This window comes from Mus caroli, unplaced genomic scaffold, assembly GCF_978045245.1.
Source record: "Mus caroli unplaced genomic scaffold, Mus_caroli_1 scaffold_17, whole genome shotgun sequence".
Lineage (NCBI taxonomy): Eukaryota > Metazoa > Chordata > Mammalia > Rodentia > Muridae > Mus > Mus caroli.
In genome coordinates this window covers 31,650,711-31,676,604 of record NW_028227272.1, presented here as the reverse complement: position 1 = coordinate 31,676,604, position 25,894 = coordinate 31,650,711, and the positions used below count along the sequence as shown (strand labels likewise).

The 25,894-nt window shown below is 44.6% G+C and overlaps 1 protein-coding gene across 2 annotated transcripts in view; it reads right to left on the bottom strand.

The window, feature by feature from the left end:
- Ropn1 (rhophilin associated tail protein 1) overlaps positions 1-3,755 on the bottom strand; it is a 28,556-nt gene extending 24,801 nt beyond the window's left edge. The window contains exon 1 of one of the 2 annotated variants that reach the window (XM_021185101.2): positions 3,698-3,755. The gene's annotated coding sequence lies outside the window, so the exon portion shown is untranslated. Of the gene's footprint in view, positions 1-2,451; positions 2,516-3,697 lie in introns of those variants that run through there. The other variant, XM_021185102.2, reaches the window with a different exon arrangement.
- Positions 3,756-25,894: the final 22,139 nt, after the last annotated feature.

Sequence of the window (25,894 nt, the reverse complement as noted above, 5' to 3'; positions counted from 1 at the left end):
GACGTATTCTTTATCCTTTCAGTGAACTATAAAAGCACTTCACACCACCCCCCTGTCTCAGCTTATGTGTTCTCCCCACTTCTGCTATACCTGTAGCAATCTTGATTCAGAGATGAAATAACAGAACCAAGGCTCTTGGGTGAACGCATAATAGTTTTCAATACAAGACCAGGGCTAAGTTTCTCTCCTGTTTCCATTACCATTCTCCGTATTTATAGCATTGCACTGTCTTTTCTAACCTAACACTCACAGCTACTGCCCTTCCTGGCAAGGTGAAACATAACACCCCAGTGGCAGATGCTCTAATGAAGAGGCACTCTTGGCTGCCAGAACAGGATTCTAGATCTGGGCATAGTGTTAATGATCAGATCCTGGAAAACCATCAACCTAACTAAACTTTGTGTGTCTTCTTGGAATTAGACTAAGCACTGGGATACAGGAAAAAAAAAATTAAGTCAGACACATTGGATTTAAAAACCAGTGTAAGGAATTGAGAGGAAGATCGGTGATTAAAATAGGGTATGGAAAATGTCAAGGAGCCCATTCTAGACAGAACAAAGGAGTGGGAGTCAGTTAGAAGATAATTCCCAAAGACTGGTGATGATATTTTAACTGAGATGCAGGGAAGCCTAGGAGGCTTATTGCTGTGCTCCCATCTGCCAGAACAGTCCCAGGCAGCGGGCAGTTATTCACTGAGCATGTTTACTGTGTGAGAGAAGAGGGATTTCACCGGGCCAAGAAGACAAACATTGTGGAGGTTTTAGAATCAAGTGAATTCAGTAACTGTAATCGTGGTGCTAAGGTAGATGAAAGGGAACGGTTGGGTCTAAGGCTGGATCTGTTGATCAAGCTCTGAATAGGAAAGCTCTTCTAAAGGCTTTGTACCTTAAAGGTACAAAAAAATAGGAGGTGATTTATGTCTCAGGGCCACACTGCAGACTCTGCTGTTGGCTTGATACACTAACCATCAAACCATTGCTTCTCAATTCCAAATCCAGGAAAACAAAACAAAACACAAAACAGAGGTAAGTCTTTCAGTATTTTCCCTTGTACGCATGTACTGGTAAGCAGTCTCATGTTAAACTTTGTGTGTACATAGCACTGGAGATGGACATGGGAGGAGGCAGCCATTTTTCTTGATGGTTCAGAAGTGGTCTCCTCCCTGGACTCCAGAATCCTTAACTGTCCCCAGCTCTGGACCCTGTAGCACAGCACCTCCAGCATCTGGTTCCTGCTCTGTGTCATCTCTTGAATGCCTTCCTGCTACAGTGAATGTCTGTGGTGCCCACAGCTAGCCATTTTGTTTGTTCAATGGTTTGGTAACTATCAAAGTCTGTGTGTTAAAGACTTGGTCCCCAGGGGATGTTACTGAGAGGTGACTGAACTTTAAAGAGGTGCAGGGCCATGGGAGATTCCTCGGTTATCAGGAGCATGCCCCCAGCAGACCACGGCATCTCTGATTCTTCCTTTTCTCTTTGCTTCCTGGCTCAGGGGATGAGTGGTTTGATCTGCCACAATTTTCCATTTTTAAAAAATGTATTATATATATATATATATGTGTGTGTGTGTGTGTGTACACTTATATATACTATCGCTGTCTTCAGACACACCAGACGAGGACATCAGATCCCATTATAGATGGTTTTGAGCCACCATATGGTTGCCGGGAATTGAACTCAGGACCTCTGGAAGAGCAGTCAGTGCTCTTAACCGCTGAGCCACTTCTCCAGCCCCCAATTTTCCATCTCTTTTTATGATGTGTTCCTGTTGCCAGAAGACAAGTTTAATGGAGCCACTTGATCTCAGAACCACCAAAATAAGTATTTTCTCTCTATAATGTAATTACCTCAGGCACTTTGGTACAGTGGTAGAAGCCTAACACACCCGGCACCTTCTTGGGAAGCTCTGGAGCTGCTACAGAGTCACCTCCTAGTAAGTAGACTTTCTGGTATTCTGAAAAGTCAGTTCTGTCTGGGTGGCATCCCTGCCCTCTAGTTAACTGTGGCCGCAGCTCTGTACAACAAGCTCTGGGGTCATTCTTTTCCTGGAGTGGTCCAGCTTAAGGCTTCTCTTTGTATTTGTGATCCCTTCGTACTTCATTTTTCTTAAAGAAAAATTTCATGTTGAACCTTCTATGTTAAAATTACGTGTACTGTTTCTGTTCATTGGACACTGAAACACACTGGCCCATAGCTTCAGGAGGGAACTAAAGAGAGCGGAGTGCAGAGGAGCAGTGTGGGGCTTCAGGCAGTGAAGCCTGCAGAGGAGAGCCTGCCAGTTCCTTGGGCACAACTTGAGATTCATGTCTCAAGAAAGTAGGGAGGGACTGGGAAACAGACATTTAGGAAAGTGGATATACAGACTTTGTTAGGAGGTAGGGAAAGACAGTGAGGGGAGTCAGGAGTGACGCAGTCTTCAAAGCCTGGAAGTCTAAGTGGGTAGCAGCTTTACCTTTGCAGAAATGTCCAACACAGCAGGAGAAGGTCAGGCCAGATTCCCCTCCACTTACTTACTGTCTCTTACTCACTTGCAGGAGTTCCATATACTCTTGGATCACAAAGCTTTGGAATCTTAGATTCTTTGGTGCAACTTCTCAGCCTTTGAGCGGTGTGACCTCACCTACTTACATTAGTTTTTTAAAGTAGGGAAGACCATCCACTCCGTCGGACTGTGATACTATCCCAACACCCTGTAAAGTGCTTTTCCATTCTTCCAAGTTCTTGGTTTGGACAGCCTCTCTTCCATTATACATCCCAGGCACCCCCCAACCCCAGTCCTTACAATCCAATAAATGCCTAAGTGAAACCTTCAAGCCTTCCAGCGGAGAACAGCCAGCCAACCCATACTCCCTAAGTGCTAAAGAATATAGGCTTATGAAGTATCTCTCATGGGCTCCTTTCTGGAATTTCATTTGGTTTTATTGGTGTGGTCTAAGGGTTCAGTCATGGAAATGAAAGGCTCCACACACCAGCATCTCAGAGTCGTTTCTATGAACAGCTCTTGGGACTCAGGACCCTGCACATCTTTGCTCTGATTTGAAGTAGAACGTGGTAGGGCTTGGGACCTGCAGTTATGCTGGCTTGGGAGATGTCCTTCCTACTTTACAGTCTGATTTTTTCCTCTGAGCTCACCTTATCTCTCCCCTGACCTCCAAGCCACATCCATCACGCCCTTTCAGCAACACTTAGTTCAAAGTTGACATTATTTCGATTCTTTTGACTAAATGTATTTCTTCTCTACCCACTCTAAACCCCAGGTTAGGCTTGGTCAGTATTTTTCTCATGATAGAATTCCAGTGTTAGCCTAAAGCCTGGAACTCAGAGTTTAGTAGACACTGGTAAAAATGAACAAGCAGTCCAGTTTATAATGTGTCAGTCATACCTCTTAGTCCCCACAATGGTCCTTCCAAATGTGCTCTTACGCCCATTTTACAAATGGAAAAACAGAGGGGGCTCACCAGATCCCATTGCTTCCAAGCCACAGTGCACAGTATTAAAAGACAATAAAATAGTAGTTCTGGGGAAAAAAAAACCCACACACAATTTGGCCAGAAAGCAATCCTCCCCCATTAAAAGATCTCTGCAGGCTCTTCCCAGGTTCTGTGGGCAAGGGATGGTTGGGAATCTAGGTGAGTTCCGCGAAGCCGTGGCATGGCCAGGGCTGTTCACCACCCCCTTCCACTTCCCCTCCGGGGTACCTCAGTTTGCCCTCCAAAGGGGCTGTCTGGCTTCAGGCGACTCCGCGCGCCTGGTATCAGGCGGGAGGTGAGGGAGGAGCTCCAACGCCTGGACCCTTGGTGGGGGGAGAGCTGCGGACCTGTTAGGGCGGGACCCAAACCGCAGCAAGCACCGCCTAGGGCTTTGTTAGCTAGGTGCCTTGTCGGGGCAACTCCACTGCCTGCCCACCAGGGAGCAAGGATACTATGTGATGTCACAGACTCCCCAGCACCCGGAGTTTGAGGGAGGAAGGAAGCTAAAGGCCTGGGGATGGGTGGTGGTGGATGGGAGCCCATCAAACTTGCGTGGGCATTGGGGCCCTAGGCAGATGTGAAGCCCTAGGTTTAGAAGGACTGAGGAGCAGAAATAGCAGGTGAGGGGAAGCCATGGGGGGCGAGGCCCAGCAAACACTGCAGTGCTCTTTTTATTTGAGGCAGGGCATATATGAGTGCACTTCAGGCTCTGACTCAGGTCTTCCTTAGGGCTACCTTTACTGCCACATTCAGATAAGAGGACTGAAGCATTAAGCGCCTTGCCCAAGATGAGCCCAAGATGAGGATTAGCTAGTGATAGATCCAGGCGATTCCTCCCTTCTAACCTCCATCAGACGAAGAAGGGGATGGTGCTAGAGTATATCGGAGCAGAGTCCAGAATGCTTGGGAACCCAGAGCAAAAAGGAATATCTGTGTATTCTCCCTGCAGAGTGCTGTCATATGTGATGGGAGCTTGTGCACACACAAAGGCATGAAGGCTCAGAGGAGCTCTGAAGGGAGCTTTCACCTTTAGAGAATAAGTATCAGGCTCTAAGCTGAAGGAGACTGGCATATGCCTAGATCCCTGGCAGGAGATCCAAACCCAACTCTGGGTCTTTTGGTTTCATGATGCTTAATTTTTTTTTTTTAGAGACAAGCAAAGACTCACTGAGGTCTGCTACCCCCTTTGTCACTCCAGATCCAACCTTTAAGGGTCTGGACATAACCACCCAGTCTTCCAGCCCGTTTATACAGTAATGCACATTAGCCAGAATCAATGAATCCCTTCACCCAGGGCCTTCAAAGGTTTCTGTAGCTGTGGGATGAAAGCCGTTGTCTCTCCTTAAAGCAATTTCAAGCCTCACTGATCAAGTGGGGATTCAGTTTCTGTATGCAGAGGGCTTCTCACAGCCTGCTGCCATCCACTTGCAAAGGAACTGTCCTGCTGTTATTTGTCAAAATCCTGCAGGTGCTTGCATACCTGGATAATCTGGGGAGACACTCACCCACAGGCAAGATCTAGTGATGAAAGAAATCAATCATTGGCTATCTCCTGCCTTCCCAGGGCCTTGGTGGAGGGACAGTTAGTTATTGGTATGGCCTTCCCCACCCCACCCCTTCTAGCAGCATGGGTGGGACTGGGGAAGACCAGAGATTGGCAGGTGTGTCTTCTGGGAGGAAAAAGAAAGGAGATGGAGAAGTCTATTTGATGTCTCCTGGACTCAGGCCACTGAGGTCTGTTGTGCATACGTAAAGATGTACTGGTTTCTTTCTTCAGCATGAAGAATACAGGCAGTGAATAATGATTTTCATGCAGAAGGGGCATATCAGACAAAACGTAGCCACCTGGCGATGGGATATGATAAAAAAATGAATTTTAGTGCAGCAGGTGAGAGAGAAATAAAAGAGTCTCAAAGCTAGAGAAAGTACCAAAGGAGTTAAAGGGATATGTAACCCTATAGGGGGAACAACATGATGAACTAACCAGAACCCCGGAGCTTTTGTCTCTAGCTGCATATGTATCGAAAGATGGCCTAGTCGGCCATCACTGGAAAGAGAGGCCCATTGGACTTGCAAACTTTATATGCCCCAATACAGGGGAATACCAGGGCCAAAAGAATGGGAATGGGTGGGTAGGGAAGTGGGGGTGGGGTATGGGGGACTTTTGGGATAGCATTGGAAATGTAATTGAGGAAAATACGTAATAAAAAAATATTAAAAATTAAAATAAATAAAAATAAAAGAGTCTCAAAATGCTGTCCCAAGTGGTCTGACATCTCTGTGGGAGGCGAGGTTGAGAGGCAGCTCTCTGTCCATCAATATGTGTGTGTAACAGAAAGAATCCAGCAAAGAGAAGGCTACAAGCACCCAGTGAGGGCAAAACTCAGGGAAGCAGCTTTACTCTAAGAGAGGCAGGGCCTGGAAAGGAAACATGATTGCGGGGCCAGCCTTGGAGTCGATGGTGCGTTCATGGGTGCTCACGAGATTTCAGAATCCACGTGGACTTTTAGATGTGTCACATATTAAACTTTTTTTAAAAATTGGATGTTTTCTTTATTTACATTTCAAATGTTATCACCTTTCCTGGTTTCCCTCCCTCCCGGAAACACCCTATCATATCCTCCACCCTTGCTTCTATGAGGGTGTTCCTCCACCCACCCACCCACTCCCACCTCCCTGCCCTCAATTCCCCTACACTGGGATATCTATCAAGCTTTCATAGGACCAAGGACCTCTCCTCCCATTGATGCATGGCAAAGCCGTCCTCTATTACATATGCAGCTGGAGCCATGTGTGCTCCTTTGTTGATGGTTTAGTCCCTGGGAGTTCTGGGGGGTGGGGGTCTGGTTGGTTGATATTGTTCTTCCTATGGGGTTGCAAACCCCTTCAATCCCTTCAGACCCTTCTCTAACTCCTCTATTAGGGATCCCGAGCTCAATCCAGTGTTTGGCTGTTAACATCTGCCTCTCTATTTGTAAGGCTCTGGCAGGGCCTCTCAGGAGACAGCCATATCTGGCTCCTTTCAGCATGCATTTCTTGGCATCCACAATAGTGTCTGGGTTTGGTAACTGTATAAAAGTAAACTGGTCAAGGAGGTTATACCCATCCCCTTTGCTCTCCTGGAGCCTCGAGGATTAACTGGACCTTTCTGTCACCATTTTATTTTCCCTCTTCTGGTAGATCATCTTTGACTGTCTACACAGTCTGATTTCTCCTTCTCTCTTTCCCTCCATTCTCATCCCCATGTCTCTGCCCTTCTGTACTGCAAAGCTTTTCTGGGTTGCTCTCTCCCAGCCTCTTCTGTATCCCCTTGTCTTAATGGTTTCAACGTCATGCCTGCATCCAAACGGTACCTTCTGGGTCTCTTGACCCTCATATTAAAAACTAAGACAATCTCCCCGAGTCTCACATTAGGTCTCTAGCCTGAGCCCCTCCTTAAGGTCCTCATTAGAACCTCCAGCAGTTTAATGGAGCCCACCTCCGATGCCTGATCCCCTTCTCTGACTTCATGCATCTGAACCTCAGTCCCACATCCTCTCTAAGCCAGCTCCTTCAGGCGTTTTCATCCCAGCTGCGGCAGCTGCCTCCATCTAGTGGTTCAGGCTCAGGCTCATGGCTTTTCTTCTGAATGCTATTCTCTCATAGCTCATATTCCAATCCGTTTGCACCCTCAACCTGAGCATGCCGCCTCCAGTATCCTTGTCTGAGGAAACCGAGCCTCATCTGTACTACCACAGTGGCTTCCTAGACCAAGTCCCTGTTTCTGTCCTTGCTCCTCTGTGGCTTCTAGCACCGTCCTTTGAGCACTGAAGACTGATGTCACTCCTGTCTCCTCAGGGTCTCCTATTTTACCCAGAGTAAAAGTCAAAGTGACCCATAGAGCCTTTAGCTTCCCCACACCCGCTCGGTTCTCTCTTCTCAGCTGCCCCCAAACACTGCCCATGCTGCTTCCCAGAAAGATGAGGCTCATCCCAGCTTTGGAATTACACTTGCACTTCCTCTGCTGGAGCACAACCTCTTCAGATCTCCACATGGCTAGGTCCTCAGCTCCTCAAACTGCATCCAAAAGTTACCTTCAGTTACCTTCATCTCTGACTCCTCCGTTTAAAAGGGAACACAGCCTTCCCTTCAAGTTCTCCCTTATTTTACCCACACCAAATGGTATGATTTCAAAAATTCACTTTATTAAATTTCTATTTTCTCCTACAGGAACATGTGGGACCTTTTGGCTTTGCTTTATTCATGTTCAGTTTTGAGGCCCTAGCATAAGGCCGAATGCAAAACAGGCAGTATTAATATTCATTGACTTCATGAGACTCTCCTTTTCCCCTTTCCTCTATCATGTTCTCCCATCTTCTTCTTTCCAAGCTGATGTCCTGGAAAATGATAGTCCAGTGTTTGTTCAGCTGGTCTCACTCACTGGCCTGAGGAACTAAAGCTTTACCCAAACCCAGAAGTGACCAAAGGGAGGAGGCCTACTGGTCTCCATGCTACTACCATCATAGCTGCATTATATCTATCAACACGATAGCCACGTGCTCAGAGAGGTCCCCGCTCCTGTATGGCTCACCTCTTTCAGATCTAGCATGTATTATTTTGTAGGAAGATGGGAGAGGGATTGGGTCACAGTGAGACTGAGATGGAGCTGATGATGGCTGAGTCCCAGTCAGGCTCTTGGTCAGGTCTAGCCCACTTCTGATAAGTGCCGTCCATTTCCCTGCCTCACAGACGGAGATGCTAAGTCAAAAAGCCCCGAGTTTTAGCAATAACTTAAGATTCTTATGTCCCAGTTGACCCGTTGGCCATTGACTCAGACCTTGGGAAAAAGAACTGATCAGTGATTTGATTAAGTTACAAAATCAGACAGGGAATGCGAGGACTGAGCTCCCAGAGCCAGGCTGACTCCATGACAGGGTGCAAACTGACAGTTTGAGAGACTAGGCCTAAGTTTCTGTTTCTCAGAAATGAGAACTTGGATCAGGAATCCATGGTCAGTCAACCACAGTCCTGGGCAGCCAATCCAAGGATACATTGTCAACTGACCTACAGTAAGAATAGGTAGGTAGAATAAGTAAGCAACCCCTGTGAAGTCTCCAGAGCCTAACCAATTGTAGAATCAGTCAGATCTCTAGAGAGAGAGAGCTAACCAACCAAGATTAAAAAAAAAAAAAAAAAAAAGGGCATACACCTCTCCCTGGAATTCCACCAACTGGCAATAGAAACTGGGCCTACGAGTTCACTAGGGGGTCTCCATTCCCAAATGGAGAGACCCCTGCATGCAGTAAATTCAGCCGAATAAACACTCTTTGCTTTCACATACTATTTGAGTCTGGGGTATCATTCTTCGGCGATTCTTGGACCCTTGCATGGAGGACATCCATCCATCTTCTCAGAGTTGATGCAGCCTGTGTACATTAACGCCACTTAAGAAACATTCATGTTCTTTTCCAAGTTTAGCAATTTAAAACAGCACAGATTTATCAGCTCGGCTCCTAAGGTGCAGGAGTCTAGGGAAAGGCTATGGATCCTCTTTAAGACTCTTCCCAGACCGCCTTCCATGTGCCAGGTGTCTGTGATCTTAATTTGAGGCTTCCGGTCCTCTTCCTGCTCAATGGCTGTTGGCAGAATTTCGTTTCTTGTGGTTATAGACCAGTTTTCTTGCCAGCTAGCAATGAGAGATTCATCTTAGTTCTGGAAGCCACCCTCAAATCTTAGGGACATGCATGGTCTTCTTGCAGAAGTCACAACCTGGGTGGTTTTTGTCCCAGTCCATCAGAAGCATGTTCTGTTTCTTCTTGCCCTTTTAAAAGGCTCACATGATTAAGTCAGGCCCACTGGAATGATCTTCCTTTTGGCTAACTCAAAGTCATCTGATGAGGGACCTTAATCACATTTGCAAACTCCCGTCCGGCACATAAACTTAATCACAGGAGTGATGTTCCAATTTGTTCCTGAGTGCCACCACACTCAAATGGATGACAGTGTGGTTGAGCATGTGTCACAGACGGTCGAACTGTGGCAGGGTCTGAGAATTCTGCCTACCGTAACATGCCTCATGGTAGGGTGACAAGAAGAGATCCATTATCATCAGAGAACCAGGACCTTCAAGACAACAAACTCAGCCACCACGATTGGTCTTGGATGGCCTTGTCTTCTTCATATCTCCTTGGACAGCCTTTTTCTTGAGACCCTTCTAGAACGACTTAAGAAAATCGGAGTGAAGAGAGTCACCTGATTAGAATCCATTTAAGGACTGGAAACTTGTCTGTCTGTGCATGTGTGTGTGTGCGCGTGCACACACGTGTGCTAACTACAACAGTGGGATGCAGGATATGGATGTGGCTCTTTGTATTTCTTTGCAGTTGAGCTTGTTTTCTAAAGAACCGCCCTGGCCTCTGTGTCACCTTTACTTACACTGGACCAGGCATACATAGCCTCAGCATATGGCTTAAGCAAGTGGGGCAGGAGCTGGACTTCAGCCACTGCCGTCCTTCAGAAGCTGCCTGCGTTTCCTGCCTCCAGACCTTCTATTTCTATCTCACATTATTCATCTTCTAAATATGCACAACACTCCCTCCCCCACCCCAGGAAAAGCAGAGAAAGAAGAAAATAAACGGAAACATCCTCTTCAGCATTCTCTACCTTCCCTCTGTAAGAACTTATAGCCTTTCCTCATGGGCAGAGAGGTTTTTCCAGCCGTCTCTGCATAGATTATTCAAGTCTGCACCTCGGCCCCACCTCCCTCTTCAGATCTCAGTCCTGTGTCCAGTGTCCCAGATTCCTACGTCTGGGAAGAAGATGCACAATCTGTCCTCAGGCCAGCCTCAGACAATTCCAGTGTGCCATTAAGGATCTATTATCTTGTTAGCCCATGCACACACTAAAAAGTCTCCCAACCTCCCTCCCTGTCCATAATAGAGTTTGGAGCGTTTCCTTTTCCTGCTGGCCCCTCTGCTCCACTCTGAGCTAAGCCTTTAGCGTCTCACATCTGCATCCACATCTCATGTCCAGTGCAACAGTTTTCTGAGCATGATCCTTTTTTTTTCCTTCCCTGGTGCTTCTCCACTGAGGGCAGTTTTGTGTTCCTCTGGGTGGTGTACGATCACATTTTTGGTTATCACAACTGGCTGTAAGTGGCTAATTAGCAAATAGTTGACAGAGGTCACAAATACTAATAATTGTCCTACAGAGCACAGGTTAGCTCTCCAAACAGAGTTATCAACTGGGTCGAAAAGGAGAAACCGTGATCTATGTCCCTTCCTCCACACCTCTTGATGCTACAGCCTGATTCTACTTAAGGCAATGTATTCTGTACATACATCTCCCCCCTCTTTATATATATATATATATATATATATATATATATATATATATATATATATATATATAAATATTCCATTTCCTATATTCGCAAAAGCTACCTCTGCCCAAGATAGCTTCCATCTACCTTTCCACGTAAGTAAATCTTTACATTCTCTTAAAAGCCCATCCTGGAATCCCCATTCTACGCTTTGAGCTTGTTTCCTTTGTCCCTCTGAGACTGCTCTCTAGTTGTCTCTGTCTTGGCCTGTGCCTCAGGATTGTAGCTCCTAGGCTCTGATGGGCTTCCTTGTCTGGTGGTCTTGGCCTATGGAGAGGAATAAGCAGATGTTGTTCCCTAGCTCTGAACCTGACACTCCCGCCTTGCATGCCCAGCATCAGCTCCGATCTCATGTCTCTTCTACCTACCATTCACCTCCCTGTGCTTATATATTTATTTACTCTCAGACAGCTTTTTACTACATGGACTGGGCTGGCCTCACACATGATCCTCCAGCTGGTCTTCTGGGGCATCGAGTTTACAGGTATGAGTCTCCAAGTGACATGCAATTCCTATGGGTCCCCAGAAGCACTGCTTCCTCGGGGGTTGTAGTCCAGTGGTTTGACCAATTGCTTGCCCTCTCAGGTATAGGAATGGTAACACTTTCCCATAATTGCTGGTCCTTGGCCTTACCACTGCATCCGTCCTTAGTAAATATTTTCTTAGCTAAACTTTCTTTTAAAATGATTTTTAAAATGTTTACTTTATTTGAATGTATATAATTTGCTTTGCATACATATAAATGCATGTTGGTATACCTTATGTGTACTTGGTACATGCCGAGGCCATAAGAGGGTATTGGATCCCTTGGAACTGGAGTTATAGATACTTGTAATCCCTGTCCCATGCTGTGTTGTTGCTGGGAACTAAACCTGGGACCCCTAGAAGAACAGCCAGTACCCTTAACCACTGAGCCATCTCTCCAGCTCAGCTAAACTTTCTTAAGTGTACCATCTGCTTCTTGCTGGATCTTCAGACTGTCACAGGAGAATTCTCTCCTGGCTCCTAATTCAGAGCTGGCTGCTGGGACCACTCCCTTACTGTCTAGTGTGTATGCCCTGCAGCATGGTGATCTATTTGTGGTGTCTACTATTTTCTGTGTTTCTACATTCTCTTGGCATAGTTCCACACTCAGCAAATGTTTACTAATGAAAAATGTGAGTTTCCTGAGCAAAATATGTTTAAATGAATTTTTTGGTACCACATTTTTTTTTTCTTTTCTTTTTTCTTTTTCTTTTTTTTTTTTTTTTTTTTTTTTGAGGAGACCTAGCAAGTCCCAGGCCCTGTGATGTGAGGTTTGCTGTTCAGTTGCTGGGTTTCATGCAAGTTCATCCATTGCCAGATGAAGTTCTGTGAATTTGTTGCTGCTGAATATGGAATTCTCATTAAAATGGACGGTTTCTGGATCGTCTTCCTCCCTGGAAACCGGTCCCTTCTTACTCTAAAACTCCTTGCGGCGGTATCTTACTGCTGGTCATGGAGAAACGTTCCACTTGCCCCAGTGTCCAAAGCCTGGTGCCGTGCTGTGCCCTAGCACGTGTTTAATAAATGCCCCTTTGTCCCAGGATTCACTTCAGTTGGTTCTTATTTAAATATTTAATGAAGTAAAATTGGTATAAGTGCTTCCTTAGGGGATCTTGGGAAAGTACAGGGATGTAATCAAATGGTTTGCAAATTGTACTTACTTATTTATAACCCTAATTTGAAAAGAAGGATCGGAGTTTTGAAAGGGGGCGTTCACATTTTACAAAAAGTGTCTCCTATGGAACGAGGGGGGAATCGTTCCTAGGAGAAGCAGGATGTGCCAAGCCACTGTCTAGAGTTGCTCATTCCGATCTGTCTGATGCGGTAATGGTTGTTTGTAGCGGTGATTAAAACAGCAATTCCTTCTGACGACTGCTAACTCTGTTGTGGAAGTCTGAGTTCAATCCATGACTCTAGTTATTTTTACGGGGCGGGGGGGGGGGAATCCTCTTAGGCTTTCTCTGTGTCTGAGTGCTGAGGGGAGGGGAGGGGAGGAGAGGGGAAGGGGAGGGGTGGGCGAAGTGGGCGTGGTTCATCCAATCCACCTGAATGATTTTACAGAAGAGCTTGAAAACTCGGAAGCTGACACAGGCTAAGTGACCAGGCCACACTATTTTTTGGGGGGTGGGGTGGGGTGGGGTGGGGTGGGGTGGGGGTGGGGATGTTCTAGGCACTTTGGCCCGCACCGGCCTCCCTTCCATTAAGAATATAAAAACTCACCTTTACAACTGACTCTGTCTGCATAATGACAAATACATAAGCTTTATGCATAAAAACGTTTTTGTGGCCCCCTAGATGTATTTTGTTCTCTAAGTACTGGTTCTCCTGTGCCTAGTGAATGGGCTAGGTCTTTAAGTGAAGGACAAGAAGAAAAAGTATCTTAGCCCCTTTAGCACGATTCAGGAAGACTTGGGCCCTGGTCTGCTCTCAGTGACTCCTGAAACAGGTTATGGTCACAAGCAACATGAGGGAGTATTCTTTCTCTGAGAATACTCCAAGGATTTGCTGCTTCTTTGTAACCTGTCTGAGATCACACACACACACACACACACACACACACACACACATGCTCTTCCATGGCTAGTGTTCCATTTCCCAAATAGTGGTGAGAGACGGGCCTTGCTCTTTTGCTGCTGGTTCGGATGTGGCAGCAGAAAGAAACACTTAAAAAAAAAAAGTTGTTCTGATAATGAAAGTGATACTTTGTTGTGCAAATTTGGAAAGTGCAAAAAGTTAAAGAGATTTAACAAAATATGCCCCCTCCCCTTAGACCTATCTCCCAAAACCAACTGCTGCTTTAAGGGACAATTTCCACTCTCAGGAGCCAGTCCTGGTCCCCATTGCTGGAACTCCCGTTTGATGCTTTCTCAGCTGAAAATGCCTGGATTCTACTGCCATGCTTCCTCCTCAAAGGCTCATAAGCCGCAGAGTCACTGAAAAGGGCAGGCTACAAAATGTCTATACAGTATGATCTTAATTGTGTAGAAATGCTCACTGATAATAGATTAAACAACCAGGTTCTTATATCAACAGTGGTATTAGATGTCTTAGAAATGGAGACGCTCCGGAGTGGGGGAGGGGAAGCATTTTGGGGGGCGGTAGCTTTTCATCAACATACAAACCTCCCACCAAAAGCAATTTCCTCATCGAGTAATAACATTGCTCCTGTTAATCCTCTTTAGAAGGAGGAGAGACCGTGACCTCTCCCTGACTAAACTTCTGGTCTCTGGAGATTGTTGTCCTTGTTCGTCTCTTCCTGTGCCCACTCAGGAAGAGTGATTTCTGCAGGCCTCAATTTGTATTCCACGCTAGCAGTGGGTTTTCCCAGCTATCCCCCTGGGAACACGATTCTATTCTCTACATAAAAGCAAAGATACAATTAAAGCTACGCATCAGAGAGCAATCAAGGGAACAACTCACATTGCCATGGAGAGGATGCTACTGCATAAGGCAGTTTCAGCAAACATTCTCTTCTGGCTGTTGCCCCAAGTGCAGAAGAGACACTCCTGGCTCTGCAGCCACCTGAGTGTGGCTCATCTCACACGAACCAGTGTCTACACACACAATATGCTGTCTTCCTCAGGGGCCTGGTCCAGAGACTACTGTATTTCCCTCAGTTCTTATCTGTGGCCTGTGTGCCAGGGAACCACCCCACTTTCCTTGAAGACAAGGGACACAAGGGACATTTGCTGGCTTCTGTTTAGGATTCTCCCAGGTAGCCTTCCTCAGACGGACTTGGGTAGCTGGTTTCCCTGCAGCCGCTTGAGATGCTAATGCCTTGTGGTTTAGTCAGCAGTAGAAAGAGGAAACAGACATTTGGATCCATGATCCATCTCAACAATTTCACGGAAAGGCTTGGAAAGTGTGAGTCTCTGAAATTGATAAAGGTTAAATGACCAGGGCCACACTATGGTTTTTGTGGGCCCTACCCACTTTTGCCTTTGTGAACCTCTCTTCCATTAAAAATACAAAAAACTTGTGTGTTTTATAATTGTTGGCATAACGGCAAGTACATCATCTTACAGGAACCCAGGTTGATATTGGGATTTTTCTAAAGTGTTGATCTTGAGCCTCGGATATTAGAATATTATGGGGTATATTAGGCTCTGCATTGCTGTGACTAAAATGGCCAACAGAAAAACTTACGGGAGGAAACATTTATTTTAGTTCATGGTTTCAAAGGGTGAACTGTGGTAGCTTGGATCTGTGCTTCTTGGCCTCACTGTGGCAAGGGTGAACATGCCAGCAGTGTGTGTGTGTGTGTGTGTGTGTGTGTGTGTGTGTGTGTGTGCAAGGGGAGACTATTGACCTCATTGTGGTCAGGAAGCAAAAAGAGGACAAGGCAAGATTGTGCATTTCAAAAACATAGCTCTTCTTATTTCCTCCAGCCAAACTCTGCCTTCTACAATTTCCAGAACCTTCCATGATAGTGCTGCAGACCAAGCATTTCACACATCTACCCACTGAGGACATTTCATATTCATAATGCAAATAAATGGTTCAAATAGTAGTTTAATTCGAGAAAGGATTGTTTGAGCACTTTATATGTGCCACACAGAGAAGAACCAGCCAAGGACAGAGGACACGGCAGATATTACCAGCACGCGTTGTTCCCTGACATTGTGCTGAAAGGCTGGGGGTCCTCCCTGGGCTTTTGACATGAGAGTTGACACTGGATAAAGTTCAGCCGGATCCGTTTTACCCCTTATTCATATTATAAAGAGTTGTTTGCCTGCTCCAGTCCCAGTTTTACACACATTCAATGGACACGATAACACTCACTGCAGAGGTCGTGGAACAGATTTCATCATCCAGGCAAAGCACGTCGCTTAAAGTGGAAGTTACTCTGCACCCGTTCTTTCTTCCTTTAGACTGTAAAAGTTTTGAAGGAGAAAATTAGCTGAAATTTTTGGTGTAACATGAACTTGGCTTTTAATTTTAAAATGTGACTTTGAACACATGCTTCACTTTGCAGATTAACTACAGTTTTCAATAGCAGCACACCAACTCAGTTTACGACTTATTATTTAGTATACCAGTATTCAGTATTCATCAGATCATCCGACAAATATTCTCTCTCTCTCTCTGTGTGTGTGTGTGTGCGTGCATGTATAAGCATATAGATGCATGTGTGTGTGGTATACATGTAAATCCAGGCTGTTGTTCCTTGGCCTTCATCCGTCTTGGTTTTGTGAGGTCTCATTGGTCTAGAACTAACTGAATAGACTAGGTTAGCTGGCCAGGAAGTTCCAGGGTCAGCCTGACCTTACCTGTCCAGGGCTGTGACTACAAACACCTGCCAGCATATGTTTGTTCTCTTCCTCTTCCTCCTCCTCCTTCTCTTCTTCCTCCTCCTCCTTCTCTTCTTCCTCCTCCTCCTTCTCCTCCTCTTCCTCCTCCTCCTCTTTCTTCTCCTCTTCCTCCCCTCTTCTTCTTTCTCCTCCTTCTTCTCCTCTTCCATCTTCTTTTTAATGTGGACTCTGGGGAATTCAATTTAGATCTTCCTTGCAAGTTTAGCACTTTACTGACTAAGCTATTATCCTAGCTCTCAACAAATGTTTTTGTAAGAATCTTTCATGAGGGCTCAGGAGACAGATCAGTGAGTAAAACACTTGCCACACAACTATGAGGATAGGAATTTGGATCCCTAGCTTGCGAATAAATACTGTTTGTATTACCAGTGCAAGGTGGAGACAGGATGTGCCCAGAGCAAGCTAGTACCTACCCTAGCTGAGCCACTGTCCTCTCAGTTCAGGTAAGAGACCCTGCCATGGCATAAACGGTGTAGAAAGATGGAGGAAGATACCCACCATCAACCTCTGGCCTCCATGCACACACACACACATTTGAATGACCTACTCACGTGAGCACTCACACACATGTATAAACATACATGCATACCACATGTATATGTATGCAGAAGAAGGCTCTTTCGTGGAGTGCTCGGGAAATAAAAAACACCTTTAATATTAGCTTGGTCCTGACATGATCAGGAAAGGAAATCCGCCAAGGAAGCAAACCTTGTGTGAAAGGAGTTTCCAGGACAGTGAGAGAAGGACAGGGAAGCATGAATGCCTCAGAGATGCAGAGGGAAGGAACTCTGACATACCTGGCTACAGAGAGTCTTGAGAGCTGAACTCGCCTCTTGAATTGCATTTATTCTGGGAACCACACAGAGTGCTGTGTCAATCTGCTACGAGGGAGGCAGAATTATAAATAGAAAATGTGCTGAAAATAGGAAATAAGATGAAAGATGGCATTTGGGGCTTTCACGGCTTTTCCTCCCTTCAGAAGAGAGGGGAAAGCCACAGTTTGGGTGGAGATTAGGACTCAGGAGTCACTGTTTGAAGAGAGGGAAGAGGTGGAAAGAGTTGGAGAATGAGGGGTGGGAGGGTCAGATGATCCCTGGGGCAGAGGAGGGGAGACCATAGAGAAACACTAGGTTAAAGGGTGAGGATCCCCCACCCCCCAGGGCGAGAGAAACTAAACTGGAAATAGCAAGATAGTGCTAACAGTGGCAGTAAAAGACTGGTCAGACAAAGTAGGATGCAGTCCTCAGATGCAGTCCCAGGGAGATGCTCAGTCAATCAAGTCCTTGCTTTGCAAGCAGATAGACCTGAGTTTAACCCCTAGGATCCATACAAAATAAGGCAGGGATGATGGAGTGTACACGTGGTCCAACTACATGGTGGAAATAGGAGGCTCCTGGGGCTGAAGAGAGAGAGTTCTGGTGGGAGAGTTTTTAGAACTGGAGGAGCATCCAGGACAGTATTATTACCCATTGGGGTGCACCATGTGAAGGCTCTTTGCATTATTTAGTTGCTAATTCTGTACTGGCCGAGAGCTGAGTACTGACCAGAGTTTGGTGTTCTTATTCATATGGTTTACCACCTGCCTCGGTATTTTGTAAATATACAGCTTTCTCAGTCACTGATTGGTTTAACCAGGAGTTGATGGACAATAGTAGGCAGGAAAGGGAAAGCGGGACTTCTGGCTGAGGGGGTGTCTCTAGGAGGAAAAGCAGAGGCAGGAAGTAGAACAGAGAAGTTGCGTGGCTGTCGGTGGGAGGGACTTACTGGGAGAGAGGTAACTGGCCACTTGGCCGGACGAAAACTACTATAGTCAGGTTAATTAGGTTAGATGACCTAGCTGGGAGGTAGCCCAAGCTAGGCCTAAGCTAAGTAATAAAATTAGTAGGTCTCTGTATCATTCTTCAGAGATTGGGAGGTCCAAGAAGACCAGCAATTATCACATTTGACTAGACTTTTGACCTTGAGTAACTTGGCTGGCTCAGGTCTATAAACTGGGGTTGGATATAGACTCCACCACAAACTTCTAGTTTGTTTGTTATTTTTCTTTTTGCAGGGCGGAGGATTGAACCCAGATCTCTACCATTGAGTCATCATCATAGTCCTTCCTGTCAGATACAGATCAATTTATTTCCTTTATATAGATCTCATTTTCCTTATCCATACACGGTGAGGCAACTGCCTGCTATAAAATCCGCCTTCATAATTGTATGAATATGTAGAGTGGGCAAGAATAGTGACTCCTAATTTGGTCTATATATAGCACCCAGCTCTCATGGAGACCAACCTGCTTAACTGCTGGTGGTGGATGGCTTTAAGTTCTCTTCTAGCCAGAACAACCCTTCTTTCCTTAAAGCAGCGATTCAGTCCTCCTACCTTCTCTCTCTATTGCAAGGGGTGCTGAGTTTGAGTCTGTAGAGACCGAGAGCAGGAGTGCCCCACCCATAGAGATGCCAAAGAGGCCTACAGATGACAGAAAGTGAAATGCTACACAGCTCTCTGCTTAGGCCGTGTTATATACCTTGTCATTTTGCAAATAAAAAGCATAGGTAGAACTTTCAGCAGGGTTCTGTTTGGTCTCAAAGCATCAAAGGCTTTTTTTTTTTTTTTTTTTTTTTTTTTTTTTTTTTATGTAGCCAAGTCCCTTGGTTTGAATGATAAATGTCTTCTAAAGATAGTCTCCTAAAGATAGTCTCGGGCATTTGAACATTTGGTTTCCTGTTGATGGCGATGTTTGGGCAGATTAGGAGGTGTGGCCTTACTGGAGATAGTATGTCAGTAGGGGTGGGCTTTGAAAGTCTAAATCCCTGAGCTACTTCCAGTCCCCTCACCCCAGCCCCTGCTTTCTGCTTTTGTCATTGTGCCTGTCACCCAATGTCATGCCTCCACAGGAGGACGGGCTCTTATCCTTCTGAAACCATAAGATGTCTTGATGTTTTATGACACCAACAACATGTCACTAATATGTCCAGGTTGTCCTGAAGCTCCTCATGCAGCCCAAGCAGACGGTCAGATCTATGGCAACCTTCTTACCTCAGCTGCCCCAGTACTCAGATAACTGGAGTGTGCCTCATTCCCAACATAACAAATCAGGACCACAGAACAGCTCACTGAGCTCTCAACACTCAATGGCTTTTCTAGCCTAAAGTTCCAAAGTCTTTCCATAATCCTTCCAAAACAACACAGTCAGGTCTGGCACAGCAATATCCCACTCCTGGTATCAATTTCTGCCCTTGTTAGGGTTACTATTGCTGTGATGAAACACAATGACAAAAAACAAGTTGAGGAGGGGATGGGATGGGAGGGGAGGGGAGGGGAGGGGAGGGGTTTATTTGGATTATACATCCACATCATAGTCCATCATTGAAAGGAATCCAGTCAGGAACTCAAGCAGAGCAGAACCTGGAGTCAGAAGCTGATACAGAGGCCATGAAGGGGTTCTGCTTGCTGATTTGACCCTCATGGCTTGCTTGGTCTGAGATTTTATAGAATCCAGGGATGGTACCACCCACAATGGTCCCAGTAAACCACTAATTAAGAAAATGCCCCATAGGTTTGCCTGTAGCCCAGTCTTATGGAGGCATTTTCTCAACTGAGGTTCCCTCCTCGCTGGTGACTCTAGCTTGTGTCAAGCTGACATAAAACCAGTCAGCACACCATCTCTTTTGTTATCATAGGCCAGTCACTTACACTGTGGTAAGAACAGGTCCATCAAATTATTTCCCATTTTAGCATATTTCCATTTAGATGAAAACTTTAGTTAAAATTGAGGGGTTATCATAAACCGCAGTTTCTGATCCCCCTACAATATAACTTTGGTTCTTGCCACACAGACCTAGAACACAAGGAGACTCAACCTGTTTCAAAAAATTTTTATGAACTTTATTATAAGAATGCAAATAAATAAAAATACTGGGCACCCAAATTAACTGGGCTCAAAGTCCATAGGACTTAATGAATTCTACAAAGTTAGAATAGGCATTCCGAACAGAAGCTGTGGAGGCTCACATTGAATTTTACACTTTAAATATCAACTACATTTTATGCACTTATCCACCACCCAAACCAAAAAACTCATGACAGAATTAGAACTAGAGAAACAGTTCACTTTCTATCCTCTTTCATAACTTGTGGCTATTACTTACAGTCAGTCCTTCTTTATGCCTTTTTTATTTAGTTATTCTTGTTTTCTTTTCTTCATGTTACAATGTACCCACATGTATGTTTGTTTCCACAGGTACACATATTCTTGGCCAGATTCTGTATATGAGAAAGAACATGTGTTTTTTTTTCTTTCTGAAATTGTATGGCTTTGTTTAGTGTTATATATCCTGAGTCCATACCTTTTTATTTGACTGAACAACTGATTCACACACACACACACACACACAAAAGTGACTTTGTGTGTTTTTTAATGACCATGTGCTTTTCGGCAGTAGGTAGACCAGTAGATTTGAAATGCCCATGTTATTGATTTCCAGAACCTATTAATGTGTTTCCTGACACAGCAAAGGGGAATTGAGGTAACTAGTCAGCTGATTTCCAGATACAGAGGTCATTCTGGATTATCCAGGCCAAATGTAATGAGGTTCTGAAAGCTAGAAGAGGAGGAGGAGGAAGAGAGGTTGAGAATCAGAGATGTGAGGAAGGCTGGACCTGGCCTGGCTGGCGTGGAAGATGGAAGAAGGCAGCCAGCTGTGGAACATGAGTGGTCTCCTGGAGCTGAGACAGACAGGAAAACAGGCTCTCCCTTAAGGCCATGACAGAAGAACACAGAGTTGCAACCCTTGGATGTTTTTCAGTAAGACGCATTGTACTTCACACCTGCATGAATACAGGCTGATGGGTTTATACTACTTTAAGCCACCAAGTCTGTGCTAATTTGTTGCAGAAGCAATATGGAATAGCTACACCAGGGAATACTAAGCCCATTCACTCTGAATGTGAAGGAGATTCAGGCAAAATAAAAGAACTCTTTCTGTTATCTTTTTTTTTTTTATGGCTTTGGAATTCAGGTACACATGCTTAAAGTAATCTTGTTCTCCATTTGGTATCATCCATCTCTGGAAGGATGGTCTCTGTGTTTGAAAATATTCAAAAATCTATCATTTTTTTTCCTTCATCTATCATCCCAAATCCTACTGCTTCCTCCCCCAAACATACACTCTAATGCTCTAATGCTTTTAATAGAGTCTTACCAATACACTTGACAGTTATTTAGATGTAAGAGCATCCTTACAAAAATGTACACAGCTGGTGTATGTGCATTTTTGATAGATGGAATTGTGTTATAGATCTCCTCTTGACTTTGTTTTCCCCTTCAAGTCTGTTTTAGAGATTTTTTTTCAGGTATCTGCATGAAAATCCTAGTTCATTTTCTTGTTTGCATGCCCTGGGTTTACATTGCTAGAGATGGATGGAAGCTTAGGTTGCTCCAACGGGGTAGCAGTGAAGCTCTTTAGTGGAATTTCCTAGTGTTTCCTAGAATGATTTTTTTTGTTTTTTTTTTTTTTTTGTTGTTGTTGTTGTTGTTGTTTTTTTTTAAGATACTGTGGTAGTTTGCATATCCTTGACTCAGGGCTAGGGCACTATTAGGAGGTGTGGCCTTGTTGGAATAGGTGTGGCCTTGTTGGAGGAAATGTGTCACTATGGGGGTGGGCAATGAGACCCTCCTCTTAACCATATGGGAGAGAGTCTTCTCCTAATGGTCTTCAAAATGAAGATCTAGAACTTCCACCTCCGTCTGCACCATGCCTGCCTGGACACTGCCATATTCCCACTTTGATGGTCCTGGACTGAATCTCTGAACCTGTAAACCAATTAAATGTTGTCCTTATAAGAGTTGCCTTGGTCATGGTGTCTGTTCACAGCAGTAAAACCCTAACTAAGACAGATGCATAAATGTAGGGATGGGCTTCTTCAGGGTTCTTCAGAATGGTTGCTCTGTCAGGGAACAAGCGTTTTTCTCTCCTCACTTCCTTGCCAATCTTTGGTAATATCTGATCCCAAAACAATACAGATATAGGGAATAGCTAGCCAGGAAAGGAAGTGCAGATGACTAAGGGAGACGTAATGTGTATGTAGAAAACATACAGGGACAAACTAGAAATCGATCCTTGGGGTAAGAGAGTCTTACAAGTGTCTGCTGTGGTTGGAAAGCAGAAAGCCTTCAAGGCAGGGAAGATGCATGCTGGAACTCTGGGATGCGCAATACTGGGCGGTATTTATGTACAAGGAGACAATTTTTCTGTTCATCACATCTACCTGATACTAATTGCAGTTTGTTTCTATTCTCTTCCTTTTATGCTTGTAGCAGGGAAAGGGTCTTCACTGAACTTCCCTGGAGTGTGAGGACACTCAAATTTCAACATCCAAATATCTGTCTTCTTTAACGTCTCCCTTGCCATTTTGCATACCTGTGGAATTTGGTGAGTTTTGAAACATCCATACCCTTGGGGAATCACATGGTTTACAATTCCACCATCCCTCAACATCCCTGCCACACATGCTACCTCTTCTGTCTCTAGAGCCACAGGGCTGTTCATCTGCTTTCTGTCTGTTCAGGAAGGTGTGCATTTTCCAGACTGAAATAAATATAATTGTACTGTGTGCATTTGTCTATGTGTGCTTTTTTTTGCTAAGCATAATTACGTTAGGATTCATTTATTTTATTGGTATATTATAATTTATTTCTTTTACTGAGAAATAATATTTCATTATGTAGCATTTTATCTAGTCACATGTTGAAGGACTTGAGTTGTTTCTTGTTTGGGGTTATTATCATTGAAGTTGCTATGAATATTCATGTACAATCTTTTGTGTAGGTGCAAGCTGTAATTCTTCAGGATAAATGCTTAGAAGTTCAATGGCTTCTAATGTCATATATATCAGTTGCATATTTGAACATTTTAAGAAACTACCACACTTCTTTTTCAAAGCAGCTATACCATTTTACATACCCTAAGGCATTGTAGGAAAGTCCAGTTGTTTCCAGTGTCAATTTGCTGTAGTTAGTCTTTTAAATTTCTTGAGATGCTAATGGGCATATTATGGTATATTTTATTGTGGTTTTTAATTTGCATAATGACCAATGCTCACTATTAACTAATTACATTGGAAGCTTGTAATGTCTTTATAGGCCATTTATATATCTTCTTTGGTGAAGAGCCTCTACATAGATTTGCTTAATTCACTCTTTTTAAAACGTTTCTGTTCCATGTTTATTTATTTTATGTGTATGTGTTCTCTTATGCAAGTCTGTGCCACGGTACACATGTGTATGTTCTAGGCAACAAAGCTAGTTCATTCTCTCCTTCGATCACATGGGTCCCGGGGATTGAGCAGGTCATTAGACTTGGGGACAACCACATTTGCCTGCTGAGCCATCTTGCTAGCCTCTGTTGTTTATGTTTTAAACTATATCATTTGTATTCTTGAGTTATGAGTTCTTTAAATATTCTGTACATGAGCCTCTGGCCAGATATGTGTCTTGCATTGTCTCCCACTTTCTAACCTAACTGTTCATTTTTTAAAAAGTCTCTTTCAAATACATTTAATTTTTTTTTTATTAAATCCAATTTGTCAACTTTGAATTTCATTATCTACATTTTTTCAGAGTGAAGAATCTTCGTCGACTCCCCCACACATTTCTCTTACATTTTCTTCCAGACATGGTAGAGCTTTAAATTTATTACTCATGGTGGTTAACGCTAATTGTTCCCTTAATAGAAACTCACCCGACAGATGAGTCTCTGGGTATGCCTGGGGATTGTCAGAATTACATTGACTAAGGCAGGAAGACCTGCCCATTGTGAGAGGCATCTCCATCGTTGCCTGGGATCCTGGAAAAGGGAGAACAGGCAGGGAGCTGAGCACTCACAGCTTGCTGCTTACTGACAGTAGGTGCAACTGGGACCAACTGCTCCAAGCTCCTCCTGCCTTCACTCCACTGGCGATACATTGTTCCTTGATCCAGGAGCTGAAATAAAACCATTCGTCACTAAGTTGCTTTTCTCAGGATTTTTTTTTTCAACTGGAAAAACTAAATCAGAAAGCTGGTACTGAGCGGCTGAGTCATAGCTGGGATAAGCTTGGCCATGTGGTGCTTAGCAATTTGGAGCTGGTTTTTTAGGATGAATGTAGAACAATTTGGAACTTTGGGCTAGAAAAATTCTTGAATGCTGTAAGCAGGGCTTAATGGGCCATTTTAGTGGGAACTTGGAAGACAGGCATACTGAGAGAAATGCAGACAGAGAACTCTCAGCCTGTGAGGTGTCAGAGGGGAACCAGGACTCCATCAGAGACTAGGATGGTGGCCATTTGTGTGCTATTCTGGCTAAGAATATTGCATTATTCTTGTCAGTGTCTTGCCAATTTGAGTGACTCTGAATTTAAAGACCACTTGGATTAATTTATTAGGCAGAGGAGATGTCAAGATAGGAGAGCAGTCAGGGTCTGAGGAAGCAGCTGTAATTGTTATAGAGGTCAGCACCACGGAGGAGAAACCTTCTGCAATCCATTGGGGCAGCAGGAAAGATGTCCTGAAGACAAACTTGCAATCCTCAGAGGCTCCATAGAGACCTGGCAGCAGAATTTGGCAGAGTCATCCAGGTGGGACTGGTTTCAGAGGCACAAAAGATACAAGATTGAGGAGGCCATGGGGTCTTGTTCTACAGTTTTGGAGAACAATGATGGCTTCTTTGGAGGCCAAGTGATGTGTGGCAGGGTCAGATTCCCTTTGAGGAAGCCCCGAGAGACCATTTTGTAAAGCTGTGAAAGGCGGTGCTTAAGTTACAGTGGAGACCTCCCAATGTTGGGGATTCCAAGGCTGTGGGATGTCTGCCAAGGAGAACTGCCTACATGGAGTAGTACTGGAGAGAGAGAGAGAGAGAGAGAGAGACAGAGAGAGACAGAGAGAGAGAGACAGAGAGAGAGAGACAGAGAGAGAGAGACAGAGAGACAGAGAGAGACAGAGACAGAGAGAGACAGACAGAGACAGACAGAGACAGACAGAGACAGAGACAGAGAGAGACAGAGACAGAGACAGAGAGACAGAGAGACAGAGAGACAGAGAGACAGAGAGACAGAGAGAGAATGAGGCTAACCAAGCCCTTTGGAGAGCCTAGCTATTTTATCTGACGAACTCTAGAAGTCAGATATGAAGTTATAGGATTTAGTGTTGCCCTGCTGGATTTTAGTCTTGCTTTAGTCCAGTTATTTCTTGCTATGCCCCAACTCTTCCTTTCTGGGGTAGAAAAGTTTGTTATGTTATTATATGCTGGAAATATGTAACTTGACTTTTATTTTATAGGAGCTCACAATTAAGAAACTTTGGACTTCTCATGGGTCTGAATGGTTAATACTATGGGACTTCTGGATGCATTCTGCATTATAATGTAGTTATGAACCTGTGAACACAGGGGTAGAATGTTATGACTCAAAATGATTTGTTTGGGAGTCAAGTTAATAAAGGGTGGGATTGTGATTGGGTGTTAATTTTCAACTGGAGCTGCTTCTAGAATCAACTGGGAGATGGGCCTCTATGCATGTCTGTGGGGATTGTCTTGATTGCATTAATTGGGGGTGGAGGGGAAGGCCAGTGGGTGGCACCATTCCCTGACTGAGATCCATGACTGCATACACAGAGAAAGGGAGCTGATAAACAGCATGCATCCATTGCTGTTCACTGACTGCAGATGCAGTGTGACCAGTTGCTTCAAGTACCTGCTGCCT